We start from the raw sequence: 16,390 nt of genomic DNA, 5'->3' as shown, positions 1-16,390 counted from the left end.
ATCATAGTAATTCCAAATTGTTTGTTACCCTTGTAGAGTGATTAGTCTGCATTTTATCTAAGGTACGAGCATTGCTCGTACTATTGACTAGGTAATCCCACCAAGTCGCAGCTATAGACACTGTAATAAATATTTTCAAGTGTAATATGTTGTTACTGTTGTTGCTTTATTTCCTTTTGGTAGACTCCCACAAACGAAACTGTTGTCACAAAAGATAGAGAAAATTTTAAGGTTCTTGATAATGAATGCCAATACCTTCCCAAGGACTGTCCTACTTGTTTTCCATGAGTTACTCAGGAAGCAGCCCATTCGATGACTTGCCCTGTCACGCTCTTAGCGGTTTCCAACCCTGTATGAATCCACCACAAGGAACGTGGATTTCACAACTCGCCCCAGTGCTCCACCTGCTGCTGTTTTCCACAAAAAGCCAAGTAACAGCAAGGGAAGATCCTTTTTTTTTTTTTTTTAAAGATTTACTTATTTATTATCTATTTATTTTATTTATTTTTGGCTGCATCAGGTCTTCTTTGCGGCACACAGGTTTCTCTCTAGTTGTGGCATGCGGGTTTTCTCTTCTTTAGTGGAGGCGCGAGGGCTCAGTAGTTGTGGTGTGTGGGCTTAGGTGCCCTGGGGCATGTGGGATCTTAGCTCCCTGACCGGGGATTGAACCCACATCCCCTGCATTGTAAGGCGGATTCTTTACCACTGGACCACCAGGGAAGACCCAAGGGCAGATCCTTTTAAGTCAAAGTTGACTGTGAAGAGATCTCTGTCCTAATTAAGAAGCTCTAGTTGTTAATAAAAGGGTAAAGAAACCCTACCTCTATTTTTACAGCTATGTCTTGACAATCCTTATCGATTAGATGCCCCTCTGAGGATTTTCTTTTTCACTCAGTGACTATGTCACATGCATAATGTCATCAGAGGATGACCTCAAGAGTATTTTTCTCGGTGATATTTCACTATTTATACAAATGAGAAAGAACACCAGCTCTTTCAGAGGCATTTGAGAGAGGAGAGGAGGTGTGAAGGGACCGGTCCAGGAGAAGGAAGCGGCATCTGCTATGTAAGGACCACTTCATGGGTATCATGGAAACCCACGCAGGACTCAGGTGTCAAGATAGTTCTGGTAACCTGCATAAACTTCCCCCGCAACATCAGAGAGGAGACGCAGGTTGTTGTGACCTGGGGGCGAGCCCGGCAGGAAGACACAGGCCAGATGTGGGGAGCAGAGCAGTGACTGGGGCCTGAGACGGGAGAGGCGGTGAGAGATGTGGGTTAATGCCTAGGCGGGGGACAGAAGAAGGGAGCCTGGTTTTGTTCTGAATTTCATTAGTAACTCACGTTTACTGACCACTTTCTCTACTTTCTAGTCGAGGGAGATGCAGCGGAGAGCAAGTCTCCATCCTCAAGTTGCTGACTTTCCGCGGGGGAGAGGGCTGCATTGTTAACACCGACAATGTTTTTAGTCTTCCATAACTCTATGAATTATTATTATTTACGTCTTTGGACCAGCTCAGTCATAATTTCCAAATACCGCCTGTCCCTGCAAGTTGGAAGTGCACAGAAGCCGGCATGGATCCGGGCGCACAGTGGGGTCTTAGTGGTTAACAGACTTAAGATCAAGAAGTGCGTGGACCCGTATCTCTGGGCACATGGCCACGTCACAGCAGTGCTCGTTACTACCTGCCAAGGAGAAGCTGCCTTTTTCTGAAAACAACTCTTCCTAGGATGACAAGAACCACGTAAGTGCATAAAGAAAATCGTCTCGGGTTCAGAGAGGTTCCGGGAAGGAACCACACAAGGTGATGCGGGCTCAGCCACGGGGAAGGAGGACCCGACGGGAAGTGAACGTTAGTTTCCATTTGTGCTGGGAAGGAGTCGCTGTCAGAAGATATGGGGGACAGGATTCTGAGGCAGACAGGTAAGTGCGGAGGTCTTGAGGCTGTTCTGAGCGACAGGAGCGGAGGGGCAGCAATGAGGTGAAGTTTCAGTGAATGACGAGGAGACGGGGAAACAGAGTGAAGGGGAAGGTCGGCAGGTGTCACCAGACGCCACCTGGCCCAGGGTTCCCCTCCCACTGGGTCCTAGTCCCCACGGAGACCTGTCAGATGTTCTCGGGTACCGAAGGGGCGTCGTACCCACTTCAGGAAAGTTGCTCTGCCTTCCTGCCCTTTAAGAGGGAATAAATCCTGACCACGAGGGGAACCCATGGGAGGTGGCCTTGCCCCTGCATTGGGGACACTTGTGCACTTTGACCTTTGCAGCATTTCCCTGAATCCATCGCACACTGAGAGTGTGTGTAGCCACCTTGACCTTTAAAGCTTACTGGCTTCCATCTCCCTAACAGTGAAATGCGTCAATAAAAGCAACTTCCCTGCTCCTCTTGGTCTGTTGTTTGGACGAAGCGGCGACATCTACGTGAAACCCCCCAGTAAGCTATGAATCAGTCCCCTAGTGCTGTCACGGTCTGTTCTGTTAAACTGTCATTTGGCAAATGTGAAACCCATGAAAAGCATATACATTTCTGGGAAACAGGACTTAATGGTATTGCTTCTGATGTTTAGTGACTTACCCAAATTCCCATAGCTATTTAGCAGCAGACCAGACCCTAGCTGATTTATCACAGTGGTCCCCAACCTTTTTGGCACCAGGGATTGTTTTCGTGGAAGACAATTTTTCAGGGTGGGGGTGATGGTTCAAGTTGTAATGTAAGCGATGGGGAGTGGTGGAGAGTGGCAAGGAGCGGCGGGGAGCGATGGGGAGCGGTGGGGAGCGATGGGGAGCGGTGGGGAGCGATGGGGAGCGATGGGGAGCGGTGGGGAGCGGTGGGGAGCGATGGGGAGCGGTGGGAATCGATGTGGAGCGATGGGGAGTGGTGGGGAGCATTGGGGAGCAGTGGGGAGCGGTGGGGAGCAGTGGGGAGCGATGTGGAGCAGTGGGGAGCGTTGGGGAGCGTTGGGGAGCGATGGGGAGCGGTGGGGAGCGGCGGGGAGCGGTGGGGAGCGGTGGGGATCGATGTGGAGCGGTGGGGAGCGGTGGGGAGCGATGGGGAGCAGTGGGGAGCGGTGGGGAGCAGCAGATGAGGCTTTGCTTGCTCTCCAGTGTTCAACTCCTGCTGTGTGGCCTGGTCCCTAATGGGCCTCCGTACTGGTCTGCAGCCCAGGGATTGGGGGACCCCTGATTTATCGTCACAAAAAACGTATACTCTTCCTTTCCATATTCAGAGATCAAATATTAACAATCCAGCCAGAAAAGTTTAATAGCCAGAGACTAAGGGGGCATGGTTACCTTAATCAAGTCAAGAAATATGGCAAGTTATTTGTTTATCTATCATCTATCTAATATCTATCTATCATCTATCCATCTATCTATCCATCTCTACATCTATCTACCTCTATATCCATCTATCTATCCATCTATCTATCCATCTATCTATCCATCTCTACATCTATTTATCTCTATATCCATCTATCTATCTCTATATCCATCTATCTATCTGTCCATCTCTACATCTCTATATCCATCTATCTATCTATCTATCTGTCACTCTATCTATCTATCTCCCTCTATTTATTTATTTACTTTGGTGGTTGTTATCCAGAGTGCCTGAGTCACAAGTTACAAACACATTTCGAGAAATATTCAAGGCTTTTGCTGTTCTCACCACTACTGTCTCTGGGGTCACTCTAACAAATTTTACTTTTAAATTAAATATCCCTCTAAGCACATAGTCACTAATGGTATGTTTTATTTTTGACGTGTTCTCAGGACATTCTCCCCTCTGCTTACTCGACTCAGGGATGCAAAGAGACGTTTAACATCTAAAAGACACTGTATTTTTTTTTAACCCAGCATTTTCCATTTGTTTTGCCAATTATGAGTAAATTTGAATATCCCACCTTGGAATTTAGTTGGCTCCTTGACATTCTCATTTCCAGCCAGTTCTAAAGTTATACTGCTCTATTCCATCTGTGATCAGAACTTTTTTCCTCTTTTGAAACTCTTTAGACTCAAATAATTTTGAATGTTTTAAACTATGCAAAAAATGATCAGTAAATCTCTAGCAAGATTACATATTAACTGGAGTAAATCTATTGTTTCAGAATGAACCAAATTTAAAACTATATATTCATTTATTTAAAAATTGGATACTGTCTATCTGCCAGGCGTCATTCTTAGCACTTGGTACTTATCAATGGAAAATTACCCTGACAGACACGGAACCAAGTTTCTAGTTGTAGGAGACACACAATAAGTAATAGGCATAATGTGGAATTAATTATACACCATGTTAGAAGGAAACAAACACTGTGACAAAGACAGAGTAGGGTAAGGACCGGCACATCTATTTCCATCATTCTTCCTCTTCTGCTGACCCACTTCTGCTGAATTAGCAGCCTCAACATTGAACCCGGCATGGACAGTCCCAGGTTGGTGCTTGGCCCCAGCTGGCAGGAATTCCTCAATGCCGTTTCCTAATTCCTGTGCAGTCAGGGCGGACTCAGCTATGGACCAGAGCCGAAATAGTCCTGTGAATCTCCAGTCAGAGGCTCACCCATGCGTCTCGAGGACAAGTTCTTACAGACCGGAAAATGCCTGGTCACAGGGTGCATTTTATCCTGTGGTTCACGGTCATAACAGCTGCAGAGACCACGTTTTCAGGGAGCCCGTTCATATTGCAGGTTAGCAGCAGGCATGTCCCTTTGGTGATGGAGTTAGGCTCACTGGTGCCTCTCCTTCAGGGAGGAATGTCTTCTCCACAAGGGTTCCTTCAGATTGCTTCAGGTTCCTCAGCCAGGACAGGGTCACTAGGTTTGAAAAGTCAGGGTCTGCACTGACCCTTTTGTTGTGGGGTGGGGCCGTTGCCCGTCAGGAAAAAGTGGTAGAAGATTTAGGCAACCCATGGCGTCAAACAGGATTAGATTACCAGGTATTTTGACACCCACCAGTATATTTATTTATCTAGATGCTTTTTTTTTTTTTTTTTTTGTCCTTTAGTCACTAACCCTTATCATGATTAAAAAGAAATGGAATTTCTATGACAGTTTATTAGGAAAACCAGCTCGGTTAAAATTTCCAAGAAATATCAGGAAGTTTGTTAGTTAAGTATCAAACATACCCTGAAGCCAACACTTATATCTTACTTAACATATGTAATAGATAAAAAAGCCTGAGATAAAACCTACAATTTAATAAATGCTTACCAAGTCTTTTTACTGAAGGTGGCTCAATTAAATCATCTAAAATCATGCTTCCATTAATAGAGTCTACTTTAAGTGAGCCAGTGTCTACTTTGAACTAAATTTATGACAATCACTTAGAGTCTATTAAAAAATTAGAATTTTTTGGACAATGGATTTTTTTTTTTGCCTTGAAAATAGAACAAAAACTCAAAAGTCATTCATGTAAGGAGAAATGTTTTGTTCTCCCTTCTTGGTAAAACACAGGCACATGCTTCCGCAATGAAGATTAAAGAAGACAGGAAGCATATTACTCATTCTTTCGTGTGATAAATAGTTCTTACTGAAAAGTAAGACTGATAGTTACTATTCTGGAGTTAAGGGTGCAGGGTTGAATTATTTGCATAATTTGGTCTGGGGAATCACAGTCTTCTGGTAAAAATATTGACATGAAAAAATAATCTATAAAAGCTAAAATAGATGGGACTTTCCTGGTGGTCCAGTGGTTAGGATTCCACGGTCTCACTGCCCGAGGGTGCGGGTTTGATCGCTGGTCAGGGAACTAAGATCCCGCAAGCTGCGTGGTGTGGCCAAAAATATTTTTTTAAAGTTAAAAAAAGAAAAGCTAAATTAGAAACATGGACACAAGACATACTATATTCTGGAAACACAGAGGAGGAATCTCTAGCTTTGCACAGAGGATTAGAGGCAGTTCCCAGGGAAGGCGGGCACCTGAGCTGGTCAAGTGAAAATTCTTTTCCTGGACAGATGGAAGCAAGGGCTGTCAGTGGGAAGGAACCAGCAGACACGAAAGCGTAGAAATGAGGATTCGGGAGAACTTGGGTCCATGTACCGGGAACAGAAGAAGAGTAGGAGTGAGGGGATGGACAGACGCAGACGAGACAGAAGGGTGGACACACGTGGGCACGGGCTATTCTGGGAGCCGTGTGGGAGGCCAGGATGTGGGGTGAGGAACGGGAAGGTATTCTGAAGCCAGCAGAAAGCTTCGCGGTCACCAGAAGTGTTGAAAGAGGTGATGAAACGAGCTAATTTCATTTCTCATTTCTCATTCTGACAACCACAATAAGATACCATTTAACACCCACCGGATGTCAAAACCTAAAAGGACTGATGATGTGAAAAGGTGTAAGGATATAGAACCACTGGTGGGAGTGGGAAAGGTACAATCACTTTGGAGAAGTGTTTGCCAGCTTTTTATATCGCTTAAAAATAAGCATGACCCAGGAAATCCACTCCCAGACACTGACGCCAAGAAAAAGGTAAACATATGTTTGCAAAACACATTGCAGAAGAATGTTCGCCTGACTTTATTCATTAGAGCCCTGAACTTAACACGCTCCAAATACCAGTTGCTGGCAGAGTAGATGAACGAATTGTAATCTGTTCACAAAGTGGAATACTACTCACCAATAAGAACTAATAATCTGGGACTTCCCTCTGGTCCAAAGACCCCGCGCTCCCATTGCAGGGGGCCCAGTTCCGGTCCCTGGTCGGGGAACTAGATCCCGCATGCCGCAACTAAAGGTCCCGCATACAGCAATGAAGATCCCGCATGCCGCAACTAAGACCCGGTGCAGCTAGATAAATAAATATTTTTTTTTAAAAACTAATAATCTTTAAAATAAACAACATGAATGAATCTCAAAAATATTACGCCAAGCAAAAAAGCCAGACACAGGGCTTCCCTGGTGGCGCAGTGGTTGGGAGTCCGCCTGCCGATGCTGGGGACACGGGTTCGTACCCCGGTCTGGGAAGATCCCACATGCCGCGGAGCAGTTGGGCCCGTGAGCCATGGCCGCTGAGCCTGCGCGTCCGGAGCCTGTGCTCCGCAACGGGAGAGGCCACAGCAGTGAGAGGCCCCTGTACCGCAAAAAAAAAAAAAAAAGCCAGACACAGAAGAATACATACTGGATGAATCCATTTATATGAAGTTCAAGAAGAACCAAACTAATCTCTTATTCTATAAATCCTAACAATGGTTGCTGGGAGGGGGAGGATTGAATGGAAGCGGGCTTCAGGAAATTATCTGGAGACATTAAAAAGCTCTAAATCTTGATTAGGGTCATGCTTGCACAGAGTACGTATTTATGAAAACTTATGGGATATTGCAGATTATCTGAATTCCCCTAAATGTTGTTAGTTGAAGTAAATGTTATCTTGATTTTAAAAAACGACAATTTTGCTAGCAACATGGAGGGGAACCACAAAGGTAGATGGAGATGCCGTAGCAAAAATACTGCTGAAGAGAACGATGCCTTATTATGATAAAAGGTAAGGATCTGAGCGAAGACGGTGGTAAAAATGCCACAGAGGAGAGCAGATTTCATGACAGAGAAATTTCAGAGGAATCGAAGACTGTTCATAGTATGATGATGGTGAGGGTGATGGGCGGAGAGAAAGAGAAGCAAATAAAGAATGGATGTAGGGGCTTCCCTGGTGGCGCAGTGGTTGAGAGTCCACCTGCCGATGCAGGGGACTCGGGTTCGTGCCCTGGTCCGGGAAGATCCCACATGCCGCGGAGCGGCTGGGCCCTGTGAGCCACAACGGTGAGAGGCCCGCGTACCGCAAAAAAAAAAAAAAAAAAAAAAAAAAGAATGGATGTATTTTGATGTCAATGTGAAAAAAATATTAAAGGGCAGAAAACCCAGACTAGCTAAACACACTATCTAAGTAGAACAACAAAGACAGACTAGACATCAAGACTTACTACAAAGTACAGTCATCTGTACGTTGTGATATTGGTGAAAAGTAGACAAATAGATCAATGGAATAGAATAGAGAACCCAGAAATAGTCCATAGAGTCAAGTGATCTTTGAAGAAGGAGCAAAAGGACAGTCTTTTCAAAAAATGGTTCTGGAGCAAAGGGAAATCCATATGTAAAAAAAAAAAAAAAAAATCTAGACACAGACCTTTCACAAAAATAAACTAAAAATGGATCATAGCCCTAGATGTAAAGTGCAAAAGTATAAAACTCCAGGGAGGTACCATAGGAGAAATCAGACATGACCTTGCTTTTGGCAATGACTTAGATACAATATCAAAAAGCAAGGTCCATGAGAAAATAATTGATAAGTTGGATTTCATTAACATTAAAAACTTCTTCACTACAGAAGATGCTGTTAAAAGAATGAAAAGACATATCTGATAAAAGACTAGTATTTAAAATAGTCAAAGATGGGACTTCCCTGGTGGTCTAGTGGTTAAGACTCGGCACTTTCACTGCCAAGGGCCTGGGGTTCAATCCCTGCTGGGGGAACTAAGATCCCGCACGCTGTGCAGCGCGGCCAAAAAAAAAAAAAAAGTCAAAGAACTCCTGAAACTCAGTAATAAGAAAATAAACCATACAGCTGAAAAATGGGCAAAGGATGTGAACAGACACCTCACCACAGAAGATACACACAGCATTTGAAGGGATGCTCTACATTATATATCATTAGGGAAATTCAAATTAAAACCACAGTAAGATACTACCACACACCTATGAGAATGGCCACATTCCAAACCACAGACGAGACCAGAGGCTGGTGAGGGTGTGGAACAGCAGGAACTCCCATTCCCTGTGGGTCAGAATGCAGGACGGGGCAGCCATTTTGGAAGACAGCGTGGCAGTTTCTTCCAAAGCTGAACATACTCTTACTGTACAATCCAGCAGTTGTGCTCCGTAGTATTTACTCCAAGGAGTTGAAAACGTATGTTCGCACAACACCTGCACACGACGTGTATAGCAGCTTCATTCACAATTGCCAAAACCTTGGAAAACCAAGATGTCCTTCAGCAGGTTAGTGGATAAGCAAACTGTGCATTCATACATGGAATATTATGCAGTGATAAAAAGGAATGAGCTATCAAGCCACAGAAAGATACCTTCAATGGAACCTTAAATGCATATTACTAAGTGAAAGAGGCCAATCTGAAAAGGCTACAGACTGTATGATTCCAGCTACATGACATTCTGCAAAAGGCAAAACTATGGCAACAGTAAAAATATCACTGGTTGCCAAGACTTCCAAGGGAGGGGAAAAGGGATAAATAGTTGTAGCACATGGCATTTTTAGGGCACAAAATTACTCTGTATGACACTGTAATACAGATACGTGTCATCATACATTTGTTAAAGCCCACAAAGTACACAACACCAGGAGTGAACACTATTGTAAACTACGGACTTTAGTTAATAATGATGGATCAGTACTAGCTCATCAGTCGTTACAGATGTGCCACACTAATGGCAGACATTAATAAGGAGGGAAATTGGAGAACACTGCTAAGAGGATATATGAAAACTCATGACTTCAGTTTGATATAGATTGTGTAGGTACATGTTTGTTATTCAGGTGGAGAAATGTAACAGCAATGAATGTATCTAAGATCTAGTAAAAAATGGATAAACATATGTGTAGAGGAAGAAAAAGAAGGGCCTACGTCAGAAATCTAAGAAACGTCAGAACTTAGGAACGGGAAGAATTAGTTCAGTAAGCAGAGAAGAAACAGAATAGGCTGGTTTTGTGTGAGTCAAGCTGAGTACATTCTCTTGTGTCAAATGCTGCTGAAAGATGGAGTCCCTCATGAATAGGAGAAAACAACGTGAAAGCTGGGCTACTACTTTCAGTAAAGTTGTAGGAAGTAAGCCAATTTGTAACAAGTTGGATAAAGAAAAGGATTTAAGAAATAAAATTGCAAATTCAGAGTAATGATTGAAAAGCATGATGAAGAAAAAGAGGAAAGGTCAACCACCACCTGTCAGGACTCATTCTGAAAATTTCAAGGCAACGTTCTTTACTTTAAAGGTCTTAAAATCGGGATTCAGGTCTTTGATGAAGTTCTGCTTATTGCCACTGTGGTTGACTTAGCATAAAGCTGGTTAAGAGGATTCTGTGAATTTTGAAATGCATTCATAAATCGTGATAAACTTATGTAACCCTCTTACACAGGAGATGCCTCCAGAAATTTATTTAGCAACAAATGAGTGTATCTTCTAAAGGATGTTAAATTGGGGGTATTAAAACAGAATTCTCTGAAAAATTAATGATAATTATACAGAATTTCTTGTTGACCTATAATCTACACCCTGTTTTGAAATTTAAGATGAAATGTCATTCTGAAAACTATAGCTTCTATTTTAAATGATGTATTCATGACCACAGAGGCACTTCGCTTATTAAAAGTTGATTCCTAAGACAATCTCTCTGACTATAATAATTCTGACCAACATTTAGGTAATTTGAAGGGTGACCCACATTTTGCGTATGTTTCATATATTTATGTTACTCTCAAAAAATTTATCAAAATGATAGGAATAATCATATCATTAATGAATAATACATATTCTATTAGAAACACTTAGGACAAGTGAAATTTTGAATTATTTATTTTCTGATGTGCTTTTTGTTGTTACAAGGCAGTTCTGAGGACTGGGTCTGTCTTCCAAACAATTTTATTAGGTTTATTTTTTTTTAAGCAATATTTTCTTTTGAGTCTAAGTGGTGGGTACTTTCCTCACATTTTACTGAAAAATTTTCTAATGTAGAAATATATTGTATGAGCTATTAAAGCCAATGTAAGTTTTCAAACATTCATATTCTTTAGTGGTGAATATACATAAAGGGTACAATATGTCAAAAATATTGCCCCCAAAAGCTGTCCATTTTTATTGGTCTTTTGAGGATAAAGGTTAAAATTTATCATCTCTCCAGCAAATAAACTCTCAAGAAGGTCATGGCATTGTTTAGACTTTCTATTTGAAGCAATTCAATCAGTCCAATAAAACAGCTTTAGAAATTACTAAGTATTCTCTGATAAGAAGATATGTATCAATGCAGCACTTATCACATTGCTGTAGTCAGTGCAATTAAATTAAGAACCTTGGTCGGCATAAAAATAGAATGCTACAGGATCATTACTAATAATTGTAGAAAATTCTGAACCTTTTCAATGTTATCTAGGATAAATAACCACGCAATAACACAAATTTAATTATGTTTATGTAGCAAAGATGTTCAAGAGTGCAAATGTTTAATAAAAGGTAATTGGTTAATTTTAACTATAATACATTCACACAATGTAATACTCTGCAGTTATTTAAAACTACACACTGAAGAATATGTAATGACATAAAAGAGATTAATAATATTTAGGTAATTGGAAAAATCCAATTTCAGTGCTTCTGGGGGGAAAGATGAATCCCTCTTCTAATTACAAGCAGTGTCTCTTTTGTAGCTTCTTGAGAACTGAAGCCGAACTCTCAGGGAGAAGACACCATTTCTACAGCCTTTCTGTCTGCGCTTGGATTTAAGATCAATTCACACGGGGAAGAGATTTTCCACCACTAGGACTAGCATTAGGATCCTTATCTGTTTTACATATGTCCTTCAATTTTTTAACAACAGAGAAATAAAGGATTCTGAGTAATTGATCCCCAAAGGTGAAAACACTGTTGCACATTGAAATCACAGAGTATCAGATTTGGAAGAGCCCTAGAAGTCATCTAATCTTGTTATCGTCTTGGTGGGAAAAATCTAGCGGCTGGACTGTTGACTTATTCTAAGTTCCACTGTTGATGGCATACTTGGGGCTAGAATTCAAGATATAAAGAGTATTCAACATTCATCATAGCTTTTTTTGGGGGGGGGGTGGTTTGCGGGCCTCTCACTGTTGTGGCCTCTCCCGTTGCGGAGCACACGGTCCGGACGCGCAGGCTCAGCGGCCATGGCTCACGGGCCTAGCCACTCCGTGGCATGTGGGATCTTCCCGGACCGGGGCGCGAACCCGTGTACCCTGCACTGGAAGGCAGACTCTCAACCACTGCGGCACCAGGGAAGCCCTCCACATTTTTTTATTTAAACTTTCTTTTTAATATTTATTTATTTATTTGGCTGTGCCAGGTCTTAGTTGCAGCACTCAGGGTCTACTGTTATGGCATGTGGACTCTAGTTCCCCGACCAGGGATTGAACCTGGGCTCCCTGCACTGGGAGCACAGAGTCTTAATCACTGGACCACCAGGGAAGTCCCCACATTTCTTGTCCTTTGAAAATGTATGGTATTGCTGTTGGTTCAGGGTATGTGAGTCCTATTCCAATGATTGTTTCTAAGTGACTGTTTATGGCTGGGAGAAATCAAGTAAATTTACTGCCAGTAATGACATTTAGCTTCTTTGTTTCCTTCTATGTTTCCTTTGTTTTTTATCTTGTTGAGTTGGTTAGGACCTCTAGTAAAATATTAAGTAAGAATCATGAGAACTGATCTTGCTTTATCTTCTTATTTAACGGGAATACAGTTGACCTTTGAACTGTGTGGGTCCACTTATGCAATTTTTTTTCAAGAGTAAATACTACAATACTACACTATCCAAGCTTGGTTGAATCCATGGATGTGGAACCACGGATACAGAGGAAACTCAGATACAGAGGAGCCACTGATAAGTGGGGCTGGCTGTGAGCCCCATGAGTTGATGAAAGGTCAACTGTGTGCTCCCTATTTCTTCATTAAATGTCGTGCTTATTAGAATTAACTTATACTGTTATTGCAGGTCGACAAGGTTTTTTTCATCTCTATATAATGATTTTTGAGGATTTTATCAAAGTCTTTTAACCTCACATATTCTCCTTCTTCTTGCCCAACTATTAATGTGGTAAATTACATCGACAGATTCTCTGTCGAAAGATGCATAAGGAGAAAATTCTAAAATGGTACTGACGCTCAGAAAAGAAGACTAATGTCAATTGAGAGACACACTGCTATCTTCAGTAGGTGTGGAGATAAACTCATTACCAACCTTTTGTTTGGGCAACTGAACAATCTATCTTACGTCTTGTAAATATCAAAGGGACCCTTAAAATCACTCCCATCTTCTTCCCATAGATTTTGTCAACATGCATTGAAAATTTAGGATGTGATCATACTTATTGCTTGCTTACATGTGAACTAAACTTGCTCATTGAAATTAGCATATTTTCTATTTTATACCCCTCTTAATTTAATGTCTGCTTTTCTACTGGATTATAAAACATTTCCTCATTAATTTATAATTTTTCTTTGAATAAATAAAATTAACCCTATGTTATTTGTGTCAGTTTCTCTCAGTTTGTTGTTATTCCTTTGTTTCTGTCACAATAAATTTCTGTTTAATTTTCATTTATTTTAAATAACAAGCATTTGCATTTCATGTAATCAGATTTATCCATTTCCATGTTTTTGCTTTTGGGGTTTTTGGTTATGCTTAACAATGTATTCCCCATTCTAATGTTAGGGGAACCACTGACAGAAACTGCCCACCCTGGCCAGGCATGATAGTAACCACTTGCATGAGTTATCTTACAACAGGAGGTCCTGGTAAGAAATGGGAAATTAACAAGCTACCACCAACTGGAGTAATTTGGGAAAGGTCAAAGGAGAGAGGAGACTCCAGTCCATACGTCCTACCAACCACCCAGAAGCCATCAAGCTGGAATCCATGTTGGCTGAGCGATGCGTGTGCCACCAGGAAGGACCCTGAGTCAGAATGATTGGCCAGAGACAACCCGGAAACTAACCCCATCACCATAAAACTCGAGACTGAGAGCCACGTGGAGAGCAGTCCTCCTGGGCTCCCTTACCCCGCTGCTCTCTGCCCGGGCGCCCCTTCCCAATGACGTCTCTTGCTTTGTCAGCATGTGTGTCTCCTCGGACAATTCAATTCTGAGTATTAGACAAGAGCCCACTCTTGGGTCCTGGAAGGGGTCCCTGTTCCTGCAACACTAAGATTACATATTTAATACAATTTTTTAAAGATTCTGTTTCTATGATTTAAATGTTTAACACATCTGAAATGCACTCTGATTCAATGAGTGAGGTATTAGACTTTTGAGTCAGTTAAGAATAATTTGGGGTTGGAAGACCTCAGGGAAGGTGGCAAATTGGAGGCACATATTAACTTTCCCCTTTCTTGAAACCACCATAAAATAATGACAGACGGATTTTTAAACATGCATAAACCAAAAAGCAGATGATATCAGCTACAGAATGATGATGGAACTGGGCTGAGTAGGGAGAGAAATGGGACCAAGAGCACGGAACCCTAAGAAGGTGGACAGGATGAAAACACTTGATCCCCAGGAGACTCCACAATTAACAGCACGTGGTTACTTCTTCACGTCTAGGTAAAAGGATAAGGCTAAGGTAAGGAGGAGTGGCTGAATATTCATATAAGAAGCAGTCAGACCTACTCCAATGACCCTTCCCTCCTGCAAGAGAGAGCAGTGGATTTTCTAGAGGATAAAACACAGGATCCCTGGAAGCGAGCTGATCATGCCCAGATGTGTGGAGTTTACATCCAAATGCACGGGGATTAAGCAAATGTACACGGGCTGAGCTGAGACCCCTAACTCTGCCCCAGCCAGGAATTCAGGAGCAGCTGACTGGATGGTTTGGGCTCAGAGACCCTCTTGCATTGTGGTCAAAACCTTGGCCAGAACTACAGTCATTCAAAAGCTCAGCTGGAGCTGGACAGTCTCTTCCGAGGTAGCTCACTGGCCTTCCTGGCAGCCTGGTCCTGGCCAGTTGTGAGGAGCCTCAGTTTTTCCCACATAGGCATCTTGAGGGTCCTCACAACTTGGTGGTGGTCTCTCCAGGGAGCAAATAATCAGAGAGACAGCCAACCAGCCAGACGGAAACCATTCTTTTTATTACTAGCCTCAGAAGTCACATAGCATCATCCCCTCATTTCCACGTGATGCCATCAGGGCCCAGGGGAAACTCAGACACTCTGTCCTTCTCCATCCCCATGTCCCCCATTCTCAGAGGCAGTGAGAAATCCCACTTTTGCTGGGAAGATGTTAGTAGGGGCTGAACCTACAACCCAACCACCCATGAAGAGGCAGTGCTGCTATGAATGAGTGCCTCATTTTTGCAAGCAGTGAGTTTGGCAGGGTCCAGATAAGAAGCTGAATTTACAAATCCACCTAGCACTGTGGTTATCACCTAACAGGGGAACTGCCTACTTAAAAAAAAAAGATTAAATAGGATCCAGTCATAACATAATATCCAAAATGAGAAAGATAATCAACAGACACCAATACCAAGATGAATCAGTTGTTGGAATTGTCTGACAAAGATTATGGAAGCATATAAAGGCTTCAACATGTAGTTACAAATTATCTTGGAACGAAAGGAAAACCAGAAAACCAAAGAAGTGAACACTATAAATAGAACAAGATAACAGATAAATTGAACCAGATGACCAGATAACTGAAATAAAAAAACTCACTAGGTGGGCTCAATAGCAGAGCAAAGATGACAGAGGATTAGGATAAATGAACTGGAGAATCAGTGAATACATGAATTGGATTTACCTAATCTGAATCTGAATAGAGAGAAAGTGGACTAAAAAAATAAGGAAATAGCTTCAGTGAGCTGTGAAGAAACAAAAGAACTAACATTCATATTATTTGCACTAAAGAAAAAACAGAGAAAGAGACACTGACAAAATACTTGAAGAAATAATGCATGAATACTCTCCAAGTATGGTGAAAGATGTAAACCTACAGATTCAAGAGACTGAGTTAACACCAAATAGGTTATACCCAAAGAAATCCACTCCTAAAACATCTGAAAATTTTAAACAAACAAAAAAAAATCTTAAAATTGGCTAGAGAGGGACCATATTACTTACAGAGAACAACAATTCATATGACAGGAAATTTCCCATCTGAAACCACGGAGGACAGAAGGAAATGGCAAAACATTTTTCAAGTACTGAAAGAAAAGAACTGCCAACCACAAATTCTATATCTGGTGAAACTATCATTCAGGAATGAACAGGAAATAAAGATGTTCTCAAATAAAAGGAAATGAGAACAAAGATCACTAGCAAACTTATCTTTTAAGTATGGCTAAAGAAATTTTTTAAAGAGAAAGAAAATGATAGCAAAAGAAGGCTTGGGACTTTAGAAGGAAATAAAAACATTGGAATGGGTTAAAAAGAGGGGCAAATAAGACTAACCTTATTAGTTTCTTAAATCATATTTGATGGTTAAAGCAAAATTAAAACATCACCTAAGTGATGCCCTACATATGTAGAGGAAATTCTTAAGACAATTATATTTAAAGACTCAAGAGGGTAAATGGACCTAAATGGAAATAAGCTTTCTGCACTTTGTTCAGAGATAAAAATTCCATATCAGTAGACTATTATCAGTAAAATATGTATAT

Source organism: Tursiops truncatus, chromosome 6 (genome assembly GCF_011762595.2).
Source record: "Tursiops truncatus isolate mTurTru1 chromosome 6, mTurTru1.mat.Y, whole genome shotgun sequence".
Classification (NCBI taxonomy): Eukaryota; Metazoa; Chordata; class Mammalia; order Artiodactyla; family Delphinidae; genus Tursiops; species Tursiops truncatus.
The sequence above is the reverse complement of the archived record's forward strand: the minus strand, read 5'-3'. Positions refer to the sequence as shown.